The sequence below is a fragment of the Cucumis melo genome, chromosome 4 (genome assembly GCF_025177605.1).
Source record: "Cucumis melo cultivar AY chromosome 4, USDA_Cmelo_AY_1.0, whole genome shotgun sequence".
In the NCBI taxonomy this organism is placed as follows: Eukaryota; Viridiplantae; Streptophyta; class Magnoliopsida; order Cucurbitales; family Cucurbitaceae; genus Cucumis; species Cucumis melo.
Genome location: NC_066860.1, coordinates 13,480,627 through 13,489,012, shown reverse-complemented (window position 1 = coordinate 13,489,012; position 8,386 = coordinate 13,480,627).

The window sequence follows — 8,386 nt, the reverse complement described above, 5'->3', positions numbered from 1 at the left end:
TCAATTATGGACCAACACTTCTATGTATTGAATTTTGTTGCGAGATTTGTAAGAGCTCTGTATATATCATGTATGTTGCAAAATATGTACATAAATCAATTGATGTAATGAACATCATGGAATTAATATCATTGTAATTTTTGGGTATATGAATCTAGAGAACGTAATTTTCTTTACTTATTGTACTATGTTTTTACAATTTATTTTCCATGCAGCTTCGGTAAAAAAGTTTGCAACTAGTTTGGTAACTTATTTGGTCTTAAATGGTGTTACCCTTTGGTAAAATATTCATAACAATTTCTTTTCCAACATTACTAAATCAGATAGTTGAAAAGGAAAAGGGAGGCTACTGCTGCATTAAAAGAAGAGGAAAATAGGATGATATTGACTAATGTTAAAGATTCGTTGAACAAAATAAATGAGATGAAACCTACGATTTTGGGATTGGCTCCCAGCAGAGAAAATTTTCAATACAGATGTATAGGAGATACTTGAGAAAATGGACCATTCCTCCTACATCAACCATGAAAGTCAAGGTCATTTCATGATTTATATAGCATAAACTCATTAATTGCTTAACTAAGCTTAAAGAGATGTTTCATGAATCTCAATTCATTCAACCAAACAATATTTTCCTTAGCAGAGTTTTAAAAATTGTCTCGTGTACAAAAATATTAAAAAAATAAATAATCGTGTAAACAAATCTAAATGATTGTGTACCAAAAGAATCTAAAAAAAATGTTTAACCAAATTTAAAACGATCGTGTATAAAATTTTGAAAAAAAATCATTTAGATTTGGCTACCCAAATCTAAACGATCGTGTGACCAAATTAAACGATAGAATTGAAAAAAGTAAATTGTTGCGATTTGGATATCCAAATCTAAATGATCAAATCTAAACGATTGTGTACGAAACAATAACCAAATTTAAACGATCGTGTACCAAATAAATATTTTTTGTATTTTTTTATTGTGGGCCTGTTGGTTTTCTTCGTTTTCGGAACTGTTCTATACAGTGTAAATATTTTGCCGTTTCGTTATATTTTTTAAAAGATCCCTAAGAGGAACTTAAATGTTTTTTCAAATTTTCTTTTCCTCTACTTCCTCCCTCTTTTTAATTATGAAAAGACATAATCATATCCTCGACCATCTTTTTTCTATTGCATTAAGCAGTCATTATTTCCCACATGTGAAACCTTTTCAAGCTTATCAACAATCTATTTGATTGATAACTATAGAAGAAACGAGCCAAAATCCCAAAACTAATCATTAGGAAATTATATACAAATATTTCCAGTTTGTTTGTAGAGTCCCTAGGCTCCACATTTCCACATTTACAATTCAAAGAGAAAAAGAAAAAGAATAAGATCTTGGAATGACCCACCAAACAAAAACCAAAGGAAACACCTTTGTATCTTCAATCTTATCAAAATTGTCTCTCAACAATCTCATAAACTGGATTCATCATCAATGGAAGGGTGAAGTACAAGTTTATATAGAGACCTAGCTTAACAACGATGCTAATAAATCCAGGGCCCAAAAGTTACTAGTGATCATGTCTTTAGTATCTTTGCCAAAAGCAAAATAGTCAAGAGTTCCAAATGCTCCACATAAAATAGTAATGAAAGCCATAGACAAACCCAAGACTCTCCCAAATTTCTCTTTGTCCTTAGTCTCAAATTCTAGAGGCTACACCATCCCAATACCTTCAAAGGCATAGAAAGTCATACCCATTCCATAAAAGAACACAGGAAATCCCCCAAAAGCCTCTGCATATGGACTTTGCTTGAAGATGATCAAAATATCTTTAACCATCATCACCACCATAGCTCCAAGATCAACAATATTGGCAAAGATACTCAAATGAGCTAAATGGGTAAGAGTCTGAATGAAATTCAAACCGAATTGAGAAGGAAAACAACCCCAAACATAAGCAACCTTAGGAGCCAATCCCAAAATTTTAGGATTCAAATCCATAACATTGAGAATTAAAAACATCAGCCATAGTATTACAAAAAAAAAAATGAAATAGCCAACATAAAACCCAGAACATGGAATATTTGAATTTGCTGCAGCAAATAGGACGATATTAACTAAGAATTTTTATTGTATACATTTGAATTTGTTGCAGCAAATAGACCACTAAAAATCAACATATCAATTATCAAATCATTAGATTACGTATAAAGCAGCACATTATAGCAGATTATTTCACAGTAAAAAATAGAAAGTCTTAAAAATATTTTTTTTAATCTCTTCTTCCTCTCTAATGCTTCAATCCATCATGAAGAAAGAGTAGCAAAAGTTAACAAAACATAAATAAGCCAGAACTTAAACACCACTAACAATGATGTATGGAAATAAGATAAGAGTATGGGCAAGTGAAAGCCATTTGTAATAAACTTGGTGCAGTTCAATCTAACTCCTTGCTTTACTACACTAAAACGCCTTACTCGTGGCATACAATGCAAGCTTCTTTCTCACCAGTTATTCTTATCACGTCGCTTACCTTCATGGGATAGAACTTAACTTAAGCATTTCTCTTCGCGTCGCCTTTTCTCTTTTCGCATCCTTTCTCGTAGGATGTTCCATACTTATGCTTATCCAAAATAACTTTCCTACAATGATCCTTACAATATATTAACCTCAATGCCCTTTACGAGGAAAGGGGACCTAATGACCTACAGATCAGAAGCTACAACGATATGAGGTTAATTGGCTAAACTATATTAATCTATATTTGTTAGTTGAACTCTCTTCACTGTAGATATATTTCTGTATCCACTGATATATACCGATAACAGTAAGTTAGTTCAAATGATTGGTTCTGGTTATCCTACAGTTATGGTAGCCTTTAGTTAAACCTAGTTTTTGCATTCCAATGATTGATTATGGCTATCCTGCAGTTATGGTAGCCTTTAATTAAACCTAGTTTTTGCATTCCAATGATTGATTATGGCTATCCTGCAGTTATGGTAGCTTTTAGTTGAACTTACTTTTTGCATCCTTAGAGGTTGGGTTGTTGTGGGTAGTTTGATCATGGAGTGAGTTTAAGGGGAGAAGGGGGGCTTAAATGTCACTTTGAAGGTCATAATGTCATTGTTAACTTGGGTGGCATGTTGAAGTGAGTTTTTGTGTAAGAAGTTAACGTTTAATGATTCTATTGTTGTTATATTTGTAGAAAGAGTCAAAGTTGAGAGTTTGGTTATTATGTGGTAGTTTGATCATGTAGTGAGTTTGAGGGGGGACTTAAACGTCACTTTGAAGGTTTCAATGTAATTGTTATGTACTTACGTTAGGTGGCACACTGAAGCAAGTTTTTTTGTATGAAGTCAAGATTTAGTGATTCGATTGTTGTTACATTTGTATAAAGAGTCAAATTTGAGAGGTTTGGTTGTTATGAGGTAGTTTGATCATAGAGTGAGTTTGAGGGGAGGGAAGTGGGGCTTAAACGTCACTTTGAAGGTCTCACTGTCATTGTTATCTTGGGTGGAGCACGCCGAAGTTAGTTTTTGTGTAAAAAGTTTGTGTTCTATTGATGTTACATTTGTACAAAGAGTCAAAGTTGTTACATTGGGTTCTTATGGGATAAGTTGATGTTGAAGTAAGTTTGTTATGTTGTTATAGAATGGTAGGTTGATTATGGAGTTAAGTTTGATTATTGTTAGTGAAAAGGTTTTGGTTTTTGGAATCCATTTTGGTTTGTTTGAAGTTTAAGTAATGTATTTTACTTTCATGTGATTGTAGGTGTGGACTTGTTCGAAAATAACATCTGACGATGAGAGATGATGTTTTTTTTTTTATGTATTTTTTTCAAACGAACATTGTAAGACTCTATTTTTTATGAGATATGTTCTAATTTTGTAAATTCAACTTTTGTATTTCAATGTAGTTATTAATTTTATAAATGTTTTGTTTGAAAATTTTATTGAATTCAAATTGAATCGAAACTCAAAAAGTTACCACAAGTTACAAAGAGAATTACGTCACTCCCAATGCCTACCTATGGCATCGAGCAATGTCCATGATCTCCCGATGATGCATGTTATGCGTTAGGAGATCCTCTCCCGACTCATTTCACCCGACCCGAGTCTCAACGGAAATTTATTCGTTGATAGATCCTTTTTCGATGCTTTTTTGTACATCCTGACGATTTTGTGTGTCAAGAGATCCCTATTCTCTTGTAGTATAAGTCATGAGTTGTTAACGAGAGTAAGTCTCAATATTCTCTGAATTTATTTTAAAATGCATATTTAGCCATAGTTTTACAATATTTTATTCTATATGTTTTTCAATGTACTGGTATTTCAAATTCCCAATTTGGAATTTGAGTTTTGGTCTCTTCATTTTCTTCCGCTGTATAAGGGTTCTTATTCCTTCAGATATGACATCTTGGTGCTACAAAGGGATGGAGATTTGAGAAGATTATTGGAATTGTTGTCCTAATTGGAGGACAATAACTAATTTGTGTTCTTAAGATTTACGATTTTGTCATGGGTTTGTTAATTACTTCTTGAATTTGATCAATGCATAACTCATTTTAGCATATTCATTCATAATGTCTTTAAACACGTGACTAATGTGTTTGGATGATCCTTACATGATGACAACTTTAGCAAGACTACATTAAGTCAGATCTAGTATGCTAAACTATTAATTAATATGTACGAACATGACATAGAGATTAGTGGAGATTAATGACGGAGCATCTTAATGTTGTACTAGTTAATGGGTCTGTGAACATAATTCTCTATTAATTATGTATTAGAAATGGTTAGTCTTGAAGATCACAAGGATTAGGTTGAGTTAGCATAAAATTTTGGTTAGGTTGGTTTTTTTTTTTTCAAGTTGGGTTAGTTGTTGACCCAACCCAACCTAAATTACTAATATTAATTACTTAATTAATTATATATCAACTTTCTCTTATTTAATTAGGGTTTAGAACTTTACATTTCGGATTGGGAATTCAGCAGCACCCTTCGACCTTCTCTGCTCTCTACGAATTGTGAGTTCTCTATTCATCTTCTCGCAACTTCTGCCAACTTGTTGAGTTCTCTTGTTCCTTCTCTCTATCGAGGTTCATCAATATTCATTCGTCTGTTATATTTTGTCTCAGGTTGGTGGTTGTATGCCAATTTTGTCTCACCATTGCAGATACACCCAAATTGTACTAAGAAAAACAACCTGACAACCCAACCGAAATTTTAAGAGTTAGGCTGGATTTGGTTGGCATCATGTACATGTTTACTAAGGTAGCTAACCCTACCAACCTAAAAACTCAGGTTAATTGTGTTGGGTTTTATGTCCTAAAACTCATAGATAGTAAATGTAATTCATTAACCGTTATTAATAAAATGTTATTATTATAATTTCAATAAAACGTTATTAGGTTTATCTTAATGACCTAAATCCAATAAACTAACATCCTAAGTTTTTTGATGAGTCTTGAATAGTATGTAGAGACATACAAGAATCAATGTTTAAGAATCACCTTAAAGGGTCTATAGTATAGGGATAAGGCTCGGTACCTTATCCTGATAACATTATAGATACAACTCACTTTGTATTTGATACAAACGCAATAATCCAACATGTACATGTAGGTGACATGCGAGTAAGGGTATCTTATGCAATGAGTTTGCATAAGACCGAACCATGAAATAGTAACCACTAAATGTAACTTCATTAACTAGTTAGGTTTCTATTTCATTAGGATAACATAGGTAACTTAATCTTAATCCTGAATGTATTTTGGACTCTTCGGGAGGTTGCAAGAGATTGTCCTTTAATTTGTACAAATGAGATTGGTTAGTTTTCTGACTCAATATGTTTATCATTTTGAGGACAAGACCGAGTGTGGAGTTGGGAACATAATCACATAAGATGGAATTCAATTCTTCCCGACTTTAGCGTAAGTAGATGAGTGTTCTATTAAATGGTGTCTCTAGAACTTGAACAAAGGGTCCTACCCTCTCTATGGCACGAAAGAGGTTTTTGTTTATTGGTTGGATCATAAAAAGATTGTTCATTAGAGGAGCACTGGTATTTAATGACTGGAAATAACCAAGGGCAAAATTGTAATTTGATCTAGCTAGAATTACGAACACTTGTGAAGAACTAACTTACTGTTATTGGTTTATATCCGTGGACACAAAAATATATCTACAATAAGAAGAGTTCAGTTGTGAGTCTTTAGTGAAGTGTATACACAATTAACGAATATTGATTAATGTGGTTAATGAGTTTAGCCAATTAATCTCATACCTTCTACTTTCTGATTAATTTGTAGGTCTATTAGGTTCCATTCTTAGCTCATAAAGGGTAATGAGTTCAATATATATTGGTTATAGTTTAAAATGCTCAAATTTACTTTGGAAATTAATATAATGTATGGTGATACATTATAAAAAGTTTATATTTTAATCAAACTTTTATTGTATAAATTTAATTTTTGACATGATTCAAAATTAATTTATAAGAGACTAAAATATTTGAATGAGTTCTAATATCAATTTAATGTGAATTAGATTCATGTTAAAACTATACGTTATGAGAGAAATTTATATTTGAATATGATTCAAATTTGGATTAAATTAAATATAAGACGACATATAATTTAGCAATTAATTAATTGATGAATTAATTAATAATTTGGTTTAATTTTATTTAATTAAATTCAATTTGATTAAATTAATTAAATTTAGGTTAGGTGAGAGATGACATTTAAGTATGATTTAAATTAATTAATTTAAATAATATTAAATTAAATTAAAAAATAATTACCTTATGTGAGAGTTATTCGGGAATGTGGCTTTTCTACATATCTCATTTCTCTCAATAACTTTCTCTTCCTAAGGATGAAGAAAGGGGAAGTAGAGGTAACGATAGAGAGCGTGAGGAACTTTTTGGAAAAAAATTCACCCTACGTATTCTCTCAATTCTTTCTGAAAAATTCTCATTCCAATTTTGGTTTCGAACCAAAATCTCATTATCTGTAAATAGGGAGGTTTCCAAGTGGTGATGCCCTAATCTTAGTGTTATAGCAATTAGAGATACTTGAACGACACTAAATTCCTTTTTCACTTACACTTTATTTCTATTTTTTTAAAAAAAAGAATTAGTTTCTCTGTAAAAATTTTTTTTCCAATGAACTGACATTTTTAAATTTTCAATTAAATTTGAGTTTTAGGTTTCTGTTAAATTTTTTTGCGATGTAGTGCTTTTATCCATTCATATTGAGAATTGCCTCCAACGCAACTCAACCCATGAACACACTTACTAAGAACATGCCTTTACTTGATTCTCACTCCTGTGTCAATTTTATTGCATCCTAGAATTAGATTTGATCTTTCTTATCAAAGTTGAATAAAAGTGAAAAAAATGAATCAAAATCAATTTCATGCGGATCAACTCGGACTTGCCACTCTTATTTATCTTTGTAGTAATAGTAGTAAGTTTAATTTTGGTAATTATAAATTCTTTTCAACAATAATTTTCAAATTTAACGACATTGAAAATGATTATCATCATTCACGAATTTCGTTATTTATTTGAAATCATTTGATTTGATCAATAATGTTCTCAATTGTAGGTTGTTGAGGTGAGAATCAAAAAAATCAATAAGAAAAAAATGAATAAATATATCCAGTGATGGCATCGAGAGTTGAACGATCTCCCGATGGAAAAACATTAGTCAGGACATTGGTTGAAAAAAAGTGTGTTTGGCAAGTAACTTTCAATGCACAATATAATCGTTGAGAGATACTGAGAGTTCCCAACACTCATGCATATGATAGTAAGAGTTAAGAGTTAGTATTGTCCCAACGTTGTAGATGGCTCATCGGGAGTTAGAAGTATCTCCCAATGACATCCCTTTGTTCGTTAGGAAATCGTCTCTCAACGGGTTTCCCTCGATGAATCTCTCGACGATCACTGTGCGAACGGGAGTTGAAATCTGACGCTTTTTGAGGTACTTTCCATTGAGATAGTGCATGATGGTGATGTCAAGAGGGGAAGCAAGAAAAAGGAAATGTGTCAGTCAAACGGGGGAAGAAGCTGACGACAACCAATAGTTTTTCAGCCAACATACATAAAGTTTTATATAATAGAGTACTGTATGTATCAGAGACAAAGCTGATTCCTCCCAAACAATATAATAATAATAAGAGAAGCAGAAGATGGTGATAGATGTAATGTAGAGACATAAAACACAGATTGAAAATTCATGTAAAAAGTAACTTTTCAAAAAGGAAAGAGAAAAAAAAAAAGCAACTATTGAATATACCAACTTTATAATTTATATAGATACAATAGGTCAACATTAATTTACATATTCACTTCTCGGATTCTCACATCTCCATAAAACATACTTATTATCATTTAAAA